Genomic DNA, 16,375 nt, shown 5'->3' on the forward strand with positions numbered 1-16,375 from the left:
TTTTGAGACTGCGATCTTTGTACAGGTTATACATAAAGTCCAGGAACATTTTCAATTATTTATTGCGCAAGAGCCAAACATTGTTCAGATATCATACATATGCCATTCTGAAGAGAAACCCTGAAAGTTTTTTTTTCCTTGTATACCGCCACAGTGTAGTTTGTTAATTTGCCGATAGTCAGCGCTAGTCGCAAACATGGCGAGTTCAGGTGCGGAGCTACACAAGGGGACAACTGTTTCATAAAAGGGCCTCCCCGATCACCAGATCTTCTTCAGTGTGACTTCTTTCAGTGGGGACTCATTAAAGATCTCGATGCTATGGCAAGAATTCGATTACCGTATTGACGTCTGCCGGGTCAGTCATGGTTCGCATATCGAATGTTTGTAAAAATAAAAAAAACTTTCAGAGCTTCTCTTCAAAATGCAATACGTATGGCAAACGTACAATGTTTAGTTCTTGTGCAATAAATAATTGAAAGTGTTGCCGGAATTAGGGCAACGGCCTTTCCGCAGTGGATACACCGGTTCCCGTGAGATCACCGAAGTTAAGAGCTGTCGGGCGTGGTCGGCACTTGGATGGGTGACCATCCAGGCCGCCATGCGCTGTTGCCATTTTTCGGGGTGCACTCAGCCTCGTGATGCCAACTGAGGAGCTACTCTACCGAATAGTAGCGGCTTCGGCCAAGAATACCATCATTACGACCGGGAGAGCAGTGTGGTGACCCCACGCCCCTCCTATTCTATCCTCCACCGAGGATGACACGGCGGTCGGATGGTCCCGGTAGGCCACTCGTGGCCTGACGACGGAGTATTACCGGACTTTATGTACACCCTGTACATATTACTATCGTTGTCCCACAGCTCTGATAGCAGATGAATCGCAGTTCAGAAGTTCATAGTTCTCTAATTTGTCCACTTCTCCATTGCTGTACACAATAAAAAGCTAACACAATCCGACAGCCAGTGCAAACTTTCGAACAAAAGCGAAACGATATTGCTCTTTACTCAGGCACTTCAAAGCAGCACTGTCGGTGAGAGCAGCAGAAAACAAAGGTAAGAGCGAGAGGGTGACATTTACTGAAAAGGATACAAATCGATACAAAATACTCCCCACCTTTGGTGGTCGACACCAGCCTCAGCGATTTGTCAGCTACTGCCTAAAACAGCCTGCAACATCAGCTATATTGCCCGACTATACTCCAAAACTGCTGTGTATTCAACTACATTTTGACAATATTGAGGGCGTCTCTACTGCGACCAGATACGCTGTAAAATATGCTCCTATGTAAACGCACATTAATGTTTTGTCTGGCGTGCTTAGTTTGCAAAGCAGTTCATATGATGTGGCTGTAACGTTTTCCTGTGTAGTGCATATGCTACGAGGCCGAACAGAGTGGTTGATGAGTCTGTAAGGATGATGGAAAGAGAGAGAGAGAGAGAGAGAGGGGGGGGGCGGGGGCGGGAGAGATGTGATGTGGTACATCGTTATTTAGCTTTCGGCGGTAGGAGGAGGGCAGAATGCAGGAACGCTCGGTAGCTTCGCACGACCGAACGAGGCTTCGCCAGGAGAAAGCGGATCGCTTGATGCGCATGCCCGGTGGGCTCCACTCGACCGTGGCGCGCCTCGCGGCGGAGTCCCTAATTAGTGAGCAGGCGGCACAGCACGCGGGGGAGCGATTACCGAGCCTTCATTACCGCAAGGCACACGGTCGGCCTCCCCCGCGGTTACCGGCCGAAACATACCTGTCCGCGTCAAGCCGTTCCCACGAGTTAAGTCCTGCAACTGGGCAGGCAGCCTTACAAACCACGCTCACTCCCATGCTTCTAAATCTACATCCCTACTCTGGTAGCCATACTATGATATGTGACAGACGGTACTTCTAGTGCCACAACTATCATTTTCCCGGTTCCTCTTTCATTAGCGAATAGGGCGTGAGAAACATCCGTATATACTCTATACATTCTCTTTTTATACTGCCATGGCCAGTTAAAGGTGATTGCGGATGAAAGTTCACACTGGCATCATAAATAATGACGTAAACGCATACAACTGAAAGTACACGAAACTACAAGCATAAAAGCCTGAATATGCTACATAATTGCGACTTTGTGGTTACCAGCCACTACTGGCATCGTTCAAATGGCTCTGAGAACTATGGGACTTAACTTCTGAGGTCATCAGTCCCCTAGAACTTGGAACTACTTAAACCTAACTAACCGAAGGACATCATACACATCCATGCCCGAGGCAGGATTCGAACCTGCGACCGTAGCGGCCGCGCGGTTCCACATTGTAGCACCTAGAACCGCTCGACCACTACGGCCGGCTTACTGACACGATTATGTGTAAACACTGAATGTTGGTCTCTCGTGTGGTCTTTGTTTACATTTTTGAGAAGTAGAGTTGTAAACAGAATGGATACAGCAATAGTGTGCACATTCAGAACGACAGTTACGTCAGTTGTTTGCGGAGTGTGTTGTACGAGTGTCGGTGGCACATATCGTTGCCGTCAATCTGTTTTATAATTATGGAACATGTTTTATGCTCAAGAATTATGAGGTTTTTGGAGGACGAAAAAACATGTACTGCGCAAACAGAGATAATTCGAAACTCAATTCGTTCTGGTAACCCAGCTCTGATTGATGCCGTGTTCCTTCAAGAAGGCACTTGATACTATTCCCCACTGTCGTTTAGTAAAAAATTATGAGCTTATCGAGGACCGTACCATATTTGTGACATTTCAACAAAGAAAATCGACCAACAGCCGTATGTTATCAATAGTTATTTCATTCAGACAACCAGTTTCGGTATCTCAATAATGCCATCTTCTGGCCCCAATGCATTCCATGTACAGACAATCAGATAAATCGATAGTCGCATGCTGGAGCCATCAATATCTGGGTTCCGTGAATTCGTCTTTGGAGTGTTTACTCTGAAGACTTGACAACAACAGATGGAACTGTCAAGTAAACGCACCGAAGACATAATTCATGGAATCCAGATATTGATAGCTCCAGTATGCAAATATAGATATATCGGATTCTCTGCACAAAAGTGCACAGGGGCCTGCCTATGGCATTACTGAGATACCGAAACTTGTTATCTAAATAAAATAGCTACTGAAAACATACGGCTCTTTCGCGATTTTCCTTGGCAAAAGTCTGACTGGTCGCTGTCCCGATTCCACACTGGATCAACTGAGATATCTGTGACAGAATTCAAGACTTCCTTGCAGACAGAACTCAATACGTCGTTCCTAACGGAATGAAAACTGGAGACGTAAAGGTAATTTCCGGAGTACCCCAAGAAAGTTTCTGTTTATAATATACATAAATGAACTACTAGAAAGCGTCGAAAGCTCTCTAAGACTGTTCCCAGCTGATGCGGTCGTCTACGGGAAAGCAGAAACACCAGAAGGCAGTATCGATCCGCACAATGACCTGAATGGTGCTGCCTCTGGCAGTTAACCCTGTACGTAAGTAACTGTAAGATATTCTGCACGCATAGGAAAATAAATCCACTTCTGTACAACACCACTGTGACCAGTTGTTGGAAACAGTAACCACCGAAAAATGTCATGGAATAACCAACCAGTACTACCTTAAGCGAAAAGATCACATAAAACAGACAGCAGGAAAAGCAAATGCCAGGTTCAGAATCATAGAAAGTATCTTAAGCAAATATAATTCATCCAGAGAGGAAGTATCTTGAGTAGTGTTCATCAATCTGGGATCCTTAGCAGGCGGGGCCGCGCGGTTAGAGGCGTCATGTCACGAATTGTGCGGCCCCTCTCGCCGGAGGTTCGAGTCCTCCCTCGGGCATGGACGTGTGTGTTGTCCTTAGCGTAACTTAAGTTACGTTAGTTTAAGTAGTGTGTAAATCTAGGGACCGATTACCTCAGCAGTTTGGTCCCTTAGGAATTTACACACATTTGAACACTGACAGAAGAGGGAGAGAAGATCCAACGAAGACAGGCGCTTTACGTCACGGGATCGTTTAGTCTACGCGAATGCGTTACAGAGATCCTCAGTAAATTGTAGTGGCAGGCACTGTAAGAGAGGCGTTCTGCAACACGGAGAGGTTTGCAACTGAAATTTCGAGAGAACAATTTTCGGAAAGAGTCCTCGCATATACATCTCGTGAAATGACCACGACGGGAAAAATCGAGAAATAGATCTAATACAGAGGCTTACCGACAGCGATTCTACCCACGCGCCATTTGCGACAGCAAAAGGGCTCAGTCAATGGTTCCAGAAGTGATTTCCGGCATACAACATTAGGTGACTTACGGAGTGTGATGTAGATGTATATTCCAGTAAGATAACGCAAGACCATACACTGCAGTTCACACCACAAGCGCCCTGAGGAATGCACGCGACAACGAATGGCAATAAGTTCCTCTCCATGACGTTCAGAAGCTGTTTACTAGCATGCTACAACTAATTCAAGGACATATCAGTACCAGAGGTCATGCGTCATACTGATGTTGATGAATGACATTAGCTCCAAATAGGATGACAATATAACGATTAAACATCGCTTATGCGATGAACACTCCACGCAAACTGAGAAATATACTGTTGTGGACTGACAAGACAGCCAGTCCACAGTGACGGGTAACCGAAAGGCACGCGCTTAAACTCACGCAGGCTGGCGTGAGGTCTGAAACAGGATACGTAATGAATGCTATAAAGAAAAGTGCGTAGCTTCTGGAATACTTAACTTTAATCCACAATTGGTGAACATTGGTCTTGTTACTGTACATGCTTCATTAGATACATAGCAAAGGATAAATGGCGCCTTGCTAGGTCGTAGCAATTGACTTAGCTGAAGGCTATGCTAACTATCGTCTCGGCAATTGAGAGCGTAATTCTCAGTGAACCATGGCTAGCAACGTCGGCTGTACAACTGGGGCGAGTGCTAGGAAGTCTCTCTAGACCTGCCGTGTGGTGGCGCTCGGTCTGCGATCACTGACAGTGGCGACACGCGGGTCCGACATGTACTAATGGACCGCGGCCGATTTAAAAGGCTACCACCTAGCAAGTGTGGTGTCTGGCGGTGACACCACATATACGACTGGTGGTTCATGGTGTAAAATTATCAATAGGCTATTCTATGTTAAAAATATGTTTCGGATTGTAGTTACTCTGGTTGATTATAACATATAAATAGCATTTGCGGTTATCACAAAATATCTGTTTTCATGTATCAATGTTTGGTCACGTGATCAAAAACGCTCTGTTATTGGCTAATGCTCTGGTAGCGTCACATGCTAGGAGTAAGACGAAGCTTTACTTGTGTTGTAGCGTTAGGCGAAATTACGAGGGTTTTACGTGCTTTTACTGTAAACAGTTTAGCTATTTAGTGATGGAAAACGCAATTACAACTTCCAAGTAAGTATAGAGAAGAATTTTCTGAACGCTGCTACTGAAGCCTTGTGAAAGTTCTTGTGTATATGCTCCACCCATTTAGAAAGGCGATTTTCGCAACGACAGACATTCTTTTTCCTGCTCCCTGCAACACGATTACACTAACTCAAAACGAAGGAATTCTAGAGATTTTGCAAAAAGGTCTGTGTATTACAATGAAGTATTCAAATACAGAGCCGGCCGTGGTGGCCGAGCGGTTCTAAGCGCTACAGTCTGGAACTGCGCGACCGCTACGGTCGCAGGTTCGAATCCTGCCTCGGGCATGGATGTGTGTGTTGTCCTTAGGTTAGTTAGGTTTAAGTAGTTCTAAGTTCTAGGGGACTGATGACCCCAGAAGTTAAGTCCCATAGTGCTCAGAGCCATTTGAACCATTTTATTCAAATACAGAGATACGCAAACAGGCAGAATATGGCGCTACAGTCGCCAACGCCTATATAAGAGAACAAGCGCCTGGTGCAGTTGTTACTGTAGATCTGTTACTGCTGCTACAATGGCAGATCATCACGATTTAAGTGAGTTTCAGCGTGGTATTATAGTTGGCGCAAGAGCGATGGGACACGGCATCTCCGAGGTGGCGATGAAGAGTGTACCGTGACTAAAAGGAAGCCTGTAAAACATAAAATCTCCAACATCTCTGTGACTGGAAAAATATCCTGCAAGAACGGGACCAACGACGACTGAAGTGAACCGTTCAACGTGACAGAAGCGCAGCCCATCCGCAAACTGTTGCAGATTTCAATGCTGGGCCATCAGCAAGTGTCAGCGTGCGAACCATTCAACGAAACATAATCGAAATGAGCTTTCGGAGCCGAAGGTCCACTCGCGTAGCCTTGACGACAGTACGACACAAAACTTTACGACTCGCCTGGGACCGTCAAGATCGACATTCAACGGTTGATGGCTGGAAACGTGTTGCCCGGTCGGACGAGCCTCGTTTCATAATGCATCTAGCGGATGGACGGGTACGGGTGTGGAGACAACCTCATAAATCCATGGACCCTGCATGTCAGCAGGGGACAGTTCTAGCTGGTGGAGGCCATGTAATGATGTGGGGCGTGTGCAGTTGGAGAGATATGGGACCCCTGATACGTCTAGATACGACTGTGACAGGTGACACGTACTTAAGCATCCTGTCTGATCACCTGCATACATTCATGTCCATTGTTCATTCCGGCGGACTTGAGCACTTCCAGCAGGGCAATGCGACACTCCACACGTCCAGAATTGCTACAGAGTAGCTCCAGGAACACTTTTCTGAGTTTAAATACTTCCGCTAAGCAGCAAACTCTCCAGACATGAAAGTTATTGAGCACATCTGGGATGCCTTGCAACGTGTTGTTCAGAAGAGATCTCCACCCCCTCGTACACTTACGGATTTATGGACATCCCTGCAGGATTCATGGTTTCAATTCCCTCCAACACTACCTCAGGCTTTAGTTGAGTCCGTACCACGTCGTTCTGCGGCACTTCTGCGTCCTCGCGTGGGCCCTACACGACATTAGGTAGGTGTACCAGTTTCTTTGGCTCTTCAGTGTGTAACTAGATTGTCGACTATCAGTCATGAGCTACGGCCCAAAGCAGAAATCATTCTTGGTAAAACTTAGCGCCGGTTTCGTGTGTCGAAGGCACTCAGCGGAAATACTGCAACCGTCAGGCGTCTGTGGCACAACGGACAGCGCATTGGACTGCAGTACAAGAGGCCGCAGTCAGAATCCTGTTTTAACACGAAATACGAAAATAGCGTTAGCAGGAACTGACTGTAGCAGTTGCTTCGATTGTGGGAAGTATTATACATAGCTTCACATTAGTCTTAGTATGAGGAACGGACAACAGAGGATAAATGCATTTACTTTCCGGGCAAACGATTCACTTTTTTGGAAAGCATTGCTTGTAGTGAAAATATAACCATAGGTCCACATTACAACGAGGTGTAGGACGATGAGGTTATAAGGAGAGATATAAATGCGTGTACAACATTCAAGTGACACAAGAGTAAGGGCTGTGATATTTGTGAGTGTAAACCAACTTAGCTTCTTAAGCAGACTTACTTCATCTTAACGTAAAATAATGAAACTAGAAAAGTTTAAACAATGAGGATCCTGGTTAGGCAGTACGAAGACAAAAAATAGTTTCTAATACAGTAAAAAGTGTGTGGTCAAATTAACAAGAAAATATATTTTTGAACGTCACTTTTGTGAACAGCGATGTAAGCGCATTTAAACAGCAAGGAAAACACAATAGCACTCTGTTTCTGATCGGTGTGGCGAAGTTTTGTAATTGTGATTTGGTTTTCGTATGAGAGGGCTGTCGAGTGGTTTTACAAATAAGTTACATTGTTCTTTCGGGTTACATTCATACCAGCGATCTATGGATATCGTCTTATAAAATTCGACGCTTTACCGCTCTAACAACTTAGCTACCGATTCATTGAGAGGTAGTTAGGTGAAAAGACAATTTTCACTAGGAGTTTCATTTCGTGGGCTGACGCTGTCCTTAGCTGTAGCAGTGAGAGATGTTAAGTTCAGAGTGCAACACATTATTAATGAAGTTAGTGATCTAGTGCGACAACGCGGTGGCAATTTGCTGGTACAGCGCAACCACATTTTACACATCTTCTCATTTTCTCGGACGTTCAAAAACAACTTTTTAGGAGTTTCTGTTGATGTATTTGTACAGTATTGTACACAGTTTCCGTAACGTAAACTACAACACAAGCTATCACTGTGAATTAGCATAATGCCAGCAGGAGCAACAAGCTAGCCAGTGACGTCACAGGTATCACATGACTCGAATGGAGCTTTTTAGCAGGCGTTCAAATTATTTGGATTTCATTATCGTTTTTATAAAAGAATGCTGGGGTTTAAGACGAAAAACGGCATGTTAGGAGCATAAAGTAGCATAATTAATCATTTAAGACAGTTTCCAGAAAACAGTCAAATACCCTATACTCGTCAGCGTGAAAGGAAACTGATGTGTTAACAGTACAACTTGGCGGACGGTAAGACAGAAGGAGACGAAATGGGAAAGGTGCGGAGATGTTTCCGTGAGAGCTGGGAAAATGGAGAGGGAATGTGGTGAGAGGTGTGGGCGTACCTCACGATAGCCGTGCCCGCGGCGGTGCGGCTGAGTGCGTTCCCCTGTTGGCAGCGTCTAGGTAGCAGCCCTAGGGTAAGAGGCAGGAGCAGATGGGCGTCTGTTGGCGGCGGAGCTGAGCTAGTCACACACAACGTCCTATCAACACCGTCAGTCTCATCGCAGACAGCAGCCAGGAGCGTTGCACTCTGCACTTCTGATCATTAAAATCGCAACACCAGTAGGGATACTAACATCTTTATTATTGTGTGTATGGATTGTCTATAATATCAGGCGACAATCCGGGAAACCAGCATCAGTTGCAGGTCGCCTATCCAACCTCTTCCAGGGGAAAATTGATTGTAAATATTTCCTGTAATTACTAACCGAACTTAAAAATTTGAAGCTGTCATACTCTACTCTTAAGAGGTACACGGTCCAGTCACAATAATATGCCCATCGCCTGTGTTCGACGTCAACGTGCAATAACTACTCACAGACAGTAGGTGGAAGTTTTAGCGGTGGAGAAGGGGGGTGGGGGAGGTGTGGGTGGGGATGGGGGAGGAACAGTGCAGTCGTCTGCGGAAACGGAGCGATTTATCTGCCGTTCGGAAAAGCCTGATCACGGGCTTTCGGGCCAAGGTTGCATGAATTTCCGAAAGGGCTAAGTTTCTAAACTGTTCGCGTGCATGGCAAAATGGTGCCACCCAAATGTTGTGCACTACGAGCCATAGATCACAAAGGGGTTGGGTTGTTTGGCGAAAGAGGGCAAACAGCAAGGTCATCAGTCTCACCGAGGTAGGGAAGGGCGGGGAAGGAAGCCGGCCGAGCCCTTTCAAAGGAACCATCCCGGCATTTGCCTGGAGCGATTTTAGGGAAATCACGGAAAACCTAAATCAGGATGCGGGACTGAACTGTCGTCCTCCCGAATTCAAGTCCAGTGTGCTAACCACAGCGCCACCTCGCTCGGCGGACACAGTGGCAAACGACGGCTGCCGAGATGTGTTAGGGCTATCAGAAGTGCAACTGTTGAGCAACTGACAGTCCGGATGAACCAAGTGGCTACAAACAGTGTCTCCCCAAAGACCGTTCGGCGAACATTGCTGCACATGGGCTTCCACAGCAGGCGCCTGGCTCACACAGCCATGCTGACTGCCGATGACCGTAACGAAGGCTGGAATTTGCACGTCAATATCGTAACTGGACGTCCGCAGGGTGGCGACGGGTGGCCGCTTCAGATGAATCACGTTTTTTGCACCTTGAAAAGATTGCCGTTGGCGTACACGGCGTGAAACGTCTGACTCCAGTGGAATGTTGGGCCTCTCTTCGACCAGAACCTCTTCTAACTCCTGTAGTGACGATAGAGGGTGAAATCTACTCCGGAGTCTGCGCTCCAATACCGCCCACAACGGTTCGATAGTGTTTAAGTCCGGGGACTGTGCTGGCCGGGGAAGACGCTGCAGTGCAGTTGCATGCTTCTCATGCCACGATTGTACTGTCCTGCCTGTGTGAATGGGCGCATTATCGTCCTGGATTACGGCATTTAGTTTTGATTTGCGCCAACTATTACTTTTACCCTCCCCCCATGAACTATGGACCTTGCCGTTGGTGGGGAGGCTTGCGTGCCTCAGCGATACAGATAGCCGTACCGTAGGTGCAACCACAACGGAGGGGTATCTGTTGAGAGGCCAGACACACGTGTGGTTCCCGAAGAGGGGCAGCAGCCTTTTCAGTAGTTGCAGGGCCAACAGTCTGGATGATTGACTGATATGGCATTGTAACATTAACCAAAACGGCCTTGCTGTTGTGGTACTGCGAACGGTTGAAAGCAAGGGGAAACTACAGCCGTAATTTTTCCCGAGGGCATGCAGCTTTACTGTATCGTTAAATGATGATGGCGTCCTCTTGGGTAAAATATTCCGGAGGTAAAATAGTCCCCCATTCGGATCTCCGGGCGGGGACTACTCAAGAGGACGTTGTTATCAGGAGAAAGAAAACTGCCGTTCTACGGATCGGAGCGTGGAATGTCAGATCCCTTAATCGAGCAGGTAGGTTAGAAACTTTAAAAAGGGAAATGGATAGGTTAAAGTTAGATATAGTGGGAATTAGTGAAGTTCGGTGGCAGGAGGAACAAGACTTTTGGTCAGGTGAATACAGGGTTATAAATACAAAATCAAATAGGGGTAATGCAGGAGTAGGTTTAATAATGAATAAAAAAATAGGAGTGCGAGTAAGCTACTACAAACAGCATAGTGAACGTATTATAGTGGCCAAGATAGACACGAAGCCCATGCCTACTACATTAGTACAAGTTTATATGCCCACTAGCTCTGCAGATGACAAAGAAATTGAAGAAATGTATGATGAGATAAAAGAAATTATTTAGGTAGTGAAGAGAGACGAAAATTTAATAGTCATGGGTGACTGGAATTCGACAGTAGGAAAAGGGAGAGAAGGAAACATAGTAGGTGAATATGGATTGCGGCTAAGAAATGAAAGAGGAAGCCGTCTGGTAGAATTTTGCACAGAGCATAAGTTAATCATAGCTAACACTTGGTTCAAGAATCATAAAAGAAGGTTGTATACATGGAAGAATCCTGTAGATACTAAAAGGTATCAGATAGATTATATAATGGTAAGACAGAGATTTAGGAACCACGTTTTAAATTGTAAGACATTTCCAGGGGCAGATTTGGACTCGGACCACGATCTAATGGTTATGAACTGTAGATTAAAACTGAAGAAATTGCAAAAAGGTGGGAATTTAAGGAGATGGGACTTGGATAAACTGACTAAACCAGAGGTTGTACAGAGTTTCAGGGACAGCATAAGGGAACAATTGACAGGAATGGGGGGAAAGAAATACAATAGAAGACGAATGGGTAGCTCTGAGGGATGAAGTAGTGAAGGCAGCAGATGATCAAGTAGGTAAAAAGACGAGGGCTAATAGAAATCCTTGGGTGACAGAAGAAATATTGAATTCAATTGACGAAAGGAGAAAATATAAAAATGCAGTAAACGAAGCAGGCAAAAAGGAATACAAGCGTCTCAAAAATGAGATCGACAGGAAGTGCAAAATGGCTAAGCAGGCTGGCTAGAGGACAAATGTAAGGATGTAGAGGCTTATCTCACTAGGGGTAAGATACACTCCTGGAAATTGAAATAAGAACACCGTGAATTCATTGTCCCAGGAAGGGGAAACTTTATTGACACGTTCCTGGGGTCAGATACATCACATGATCACACTGACAGAACCACAGGCACATAGACACAGGCAACAGAGCATGCACAATGTCGGCACTAGTACAGTGTATATCCACCTTTCGCAGCAATGCAGGCTGCTATTCTCCCATGGAGACGATCGTAAAGATGCTGGATGTAGTCCTGTGGAACGGCTTGCCATGCCATTTCCACCTGGCGCCTCAGTTGGACCAGCGTTCGTGCTGGACGTGCAGACCGCGTGAGACGACGCTTCATCCAGTCCCAAACATGCTCAATGGGGGACAGATCCGGAGATCTTGCTGGCCAGGGTAGTTGACTTACACCTTCTAGAGCACGTTGGGTGGCACGGGATACATGCGGACGTGCATTGTCCTGTTGGAACAGCAAGTTCCCTTGCCGGTCTAGGAATGGTAGAATGATGGGTTCGATGACGGTTTGGATGTACCGTGCACTATTCAGTGTCCCCTCGACGATCACCAGTGGTGTACGGCCAGTGTAGGAGATCGCTCCCCACACCATGATGCCGGGTGTTGGCCCTATGTGCCTCGGTCGTATGCAGTCCTGATTGTGGCGCTCACCTGCACGGCGCCAAACATGCATACGACCATCATTGGCACCAAGGCAGAAGCGACTCTAATCGCTGAAGACGACACGTCTCCATTTGTCCCTCCATTCACGCCTGTCGCGACACCACTGGAGGCGGGCTGCACGATGTTGGGGCGTGAGCGGAAGACCGCCTAACGGTGTGCGGGACCGTAGCCCAGCTTCATGGAGACGGTTGCGAATGGTCCTCGCCGATACCCCAGGAGCAACAGTGTCCCTAATTTGCTGGGAAGTGGCGGTGCGGTCCCCTACGGCACTGCGTAGGATCCTACGGTCTTGGCGTGCATCCGTGCGTCGCTGCGGTCCGGTCCCAGGTCGACGGGCACGTGCACCTTCCGCCGACCACTGGCGACAACATCGATGTACTGTGGAGACCTCACGCCCCACGTGTTGAGCAATTCGGCGGTACGTCCACCCGGCCTACCGCATGCCCACTATACGCCCTCGCTCAAAGTCCGTCACTGCACATACGGTTCACGTCCACGCTGTCGCGGCATGCTACCAGTGTTAAAGACTGCGATGGAGCTCCGTATGCCACGGCAAACTGGCTGACACTGACGGCGGCGGTGCACAAATGCTGCGCAGCTAGCGCCATTCGACGGCCAACACCGCGGTTCCTGGTGTGTCCGCTGTGCCGTGCGTGTGATCATTGCTTGTACAGCCCTCTCGCAGTGTCCGGAGCAAGTATGGTGGGTCTGACACACCGGTGTCAATGTGTTCTTTTTTCCATTTCCAGGAGTGTAGATACAGCCTACAGGAAAATTAAAGACACCTTTGGAGAAAAGAGAGCCACTTGTATGAATATCAAGAGCTCAGATGGAAACCCAGTTCTAAGCAAAGAAGGGAAAGCAGAAAGGTGGAAGGAGTATATAGAGGGCCTATACAAGAGCGATGTACTTGAGGACAATATTATGGAAATGGAAGAGGATGTAGATGAAGTTGAAACGGGAGATACGGTACTGCGTGAAGAGTTTGACAGAGCACTGAAAGACCTGAGTCGAAACAAGGCCCCGGGAGTAGACAACATTCCATTAGAACTACTGACAGCCTTGGGAGAGCCAGTCCTGACAAAACTCTACCATCTGGTGAGCAAGATGTATGAAACAGGCGAAATACCCTCAGACTTCAAGAACAATATAATAATTCCAATCCCAAAGAAAGCAGGTGTTGATAGATGTGAAAATTACCGAACTAGCAGTTTAATAAGCCACAGCTGCAAAACACTAACGCGAATTATTTACAGACGAATGGAAAAACTAGTAGAAGCCGACCTCGGGGAAGATCAGTTTGGATTCCGTAGAAATGTTGGAACACGTAAGGCAATACTGACCTTACGACTTATCTTAGAAGAAAGATTAAGGAAAGGCAAACCTACGTTTCTAGCATTTGTAGACTTAGAGAAAGCTTTTGACAATGTTGGCTGGAATACTCTCTTTCAAATTCTAAAGGTGGCAGGGGTAAAATACAGGGAGCGAAAGGCTATTTACAATTTGTACAGAAACCAGATGGGAGTTATAAGAGTCGAGGGGCATGAAAGGGAAGCAGTGGTTGGGAAGGGAGTGAGACAGGGTTGTAGCCTCTCCCCGATGTTATTCAATCTGTATATTGAGCAAGCAATAAAGGAAACAAAGGAAAAATTTGGAGTAGGTATTAAAATCCATGGAGGAGAAATAAAAACTTTGAGGTTCGCCGATGACATTATAATTCTGTCAGAGACAGCAAAGGACTTGGAAGAGCAGTTGAACGGAATGGACAGTGTCTTGAAAGGAGGGTATAAGATGAACATCAACAAAAGCAAATGGACTGTGCGGCTGGTCCCGGCGTAGGTTCGACTCCTCCCTCGGGCATGGGTGTGTGTGTTTGTCCTTAGGATAATTTAGGTTAAGTAGTGTGTAAGCTTAGGGACTGATGACCTTAGCAGTTAAGTCCCATAAGATTTCACACACATTTGAACATTTTTTGAACAAAAGCAAAACGAGGGTAATGGAATGTAGTCGAATTAAGTCGGGTGGTGCTGAGGGAATTAGATTAGGAAATGAGTCACTTAAAGTAGTAAAGGAGTTTTGCTATTTGGGGAGCAAAATAACTGATGATGGTCGAAGTAGAGAGGATATAAAATGTAGACTGGCAATAGCAAGGAAAGCGTTTCTGAAGAAGAGAAATTTGTTAACATCGAGTATAGATTTAAGTGTCAGGAAGTCGTTTCTGAAAGTACTTGTATGGAGTGTAGCAATGTATGGAAGTGAAACGTGGACAATAAATAGTTTGGACAAGAAGAGAATAGAAGCTTTCGAAATGTGGTGCTACAGAAGAATGTTGAAGATTAGATGGGTAGACCACATAACTAATGAAGAGGTATTGAATAGGATTAGGGAGAAGAGAAGTCTGTGGCACAACTTGACTAGGAGAAGGGATCGGTTGGTAGGCATCAAGGGATCACAAATTTAGCATTGGAGGGCAGCGTGTTGGGTAAAAATCGTAGAGGGAGACCAAGAGATGAATACACTAAGCAGATTCAGAAGGATGTAGGTTGCAGTAGGTACTGGGAGATGAAGGAGCTTGCACAGGATAGATTAGCATGGAGAGCTGCATCGAACCAGTCTCAGGACTGAAGACCACAACAACAACATTACTTTTACACGATTATGTTTTTCCAAGTCTTGTGTAGGCTGTCATGACTGTTGAAACAGTTGCTCTTGAAACATTCAATAAAATGGCTGTCTTGGTTACAAAATGTAAATGTCGTGTGACTAGGGCCTCCCGTCGGGTAGACTATTCGCCGGGAGCAATTCTTCGATTTGACGCCACTTCAGCGACTTGCACTACGATGGGGATGAAATGATGATGATTAGGACAACACAACACCCAGCCCTGAGCGGAGAAATTCTCTGACCCAACCGGGAATCGAACCCCGGCCCTTCGGACTGACATTCTGTCGCGCTGACCGGGGGTGGACGTCTTGGTTACTGATAATCTAGCTAATCGGGTCCCCTCTTTGGAACTCTGTTAGGTCTTTCATTGCACGTCAACCTCGGCCTCTGAATGCAAATACGAAGTGTGCACTACTCGTAAACAACCTGCAATGATGCCTAGACCTTACTGAACACGCACAGTCCCGCGTGACACGTGCCTTGCCTGCGTAGCTGACCGTCAGACACAACCATCCCATTACTACTACTATTACATTACTCTGCCTATCCCTATACATCTGCTTTTTTTGGTTCTAATCGCATTCGTAATCCTCCACTAACGTCTGGAGAGCTCGAATCTTTGTATCTGCACATGTTTGTTGATTACTTATTACTGCTCCCATTGCATTTTTCCGTGAATGATTGACACTGAAAGAGGACACAACAACGTTGGTTGCATTGCGTCAGAACGGCTTCCTTGATTTTGAGTGTACGACGGGGTTAAAAAAAAATTAAAAAAATAACCGGACTAACACTGCCGTGAGTGGAGCTTGTGTAGTACGCATGCATTTCTGCCGCTAGGCGTGTATATGGTTCAAATGGCTCTGAGCACTATGGGACGTAACATCCAAGGTCATCAGTCCCTAGACTTAGAATTAGGCCCTACTTAAACCTAACGACATCACACACATCCGTGCCCGAGGCAGGATTCGAACCTGCGACCGTAGCAGCAGCGCGGTTCCGGATTGAAGCGCCTAGAACCGTAGGCGTGTAAGCGCAACTCAGCGCTAGTTGAGTGACGCCTGTGTTGTCCATCTGGCTTGCTCTGTTCATCTGCAGTGATAGCTGTTTGTTCTTGTTTCTTTTTTTATGATGCCAAGTTTTAGTAACAACGTGCAATTGTGAAATTTTGTTATCTACTCGGTAAAAATGCTACTGAAACTGTTTTAACGTTGAAAACAGTTTACCAAGCTGGCGCTATGGGAAAAACTCAAGCGTACGAGTGGTTTGCTCGATTTAAAAATGCCGCCATGTCGATTGATGACAAATCTCTTTCTGGACGTCAATAAACTGCCTGTATCGAAGAAAACGCTGAAAAAATGGGAGAGCTTGTGGTCACAGACCTAATACCTGGGTTC

At 46.3% G+C, this 16,375-nt stretch overlaps 1 protein-coding gene and 1 pseudogene across 1 annotated transcript in view; one reads left to right on the forward strand and one right to left on the reverse strand.

Annotated features, from left to right (window-relative positions):
* The window catches only part of LOC124550802 (apoptosis-stimulating of p53 protein 2-like), a 700,925-nt gene that overhangs the window by 320,598 nt on the left and 363,952 nt on the right, over positions 1–16,375 (reverse strand). The gene's annotated exons all lie outside the window — the stretch shown is intronic.
* On the forward strand, positions 495–612 carry LOC124551443 (annotated as a pseudogene).

This window comes from Schistocerca americana, chromosome 9, assembly GCF_021461395.2.
Source record: "Schistocerca americana isolate TAMUIC-IGC-003095 chromosome 9, iqSchAmer2.1, whole genome shotgun sequence".
Lineage (NCBI taxonomy): Eukaryota > Metazoa > Arthropoda > Insecta > Orthoptera > Acrididae > Schistocerca > Schistocerca americana.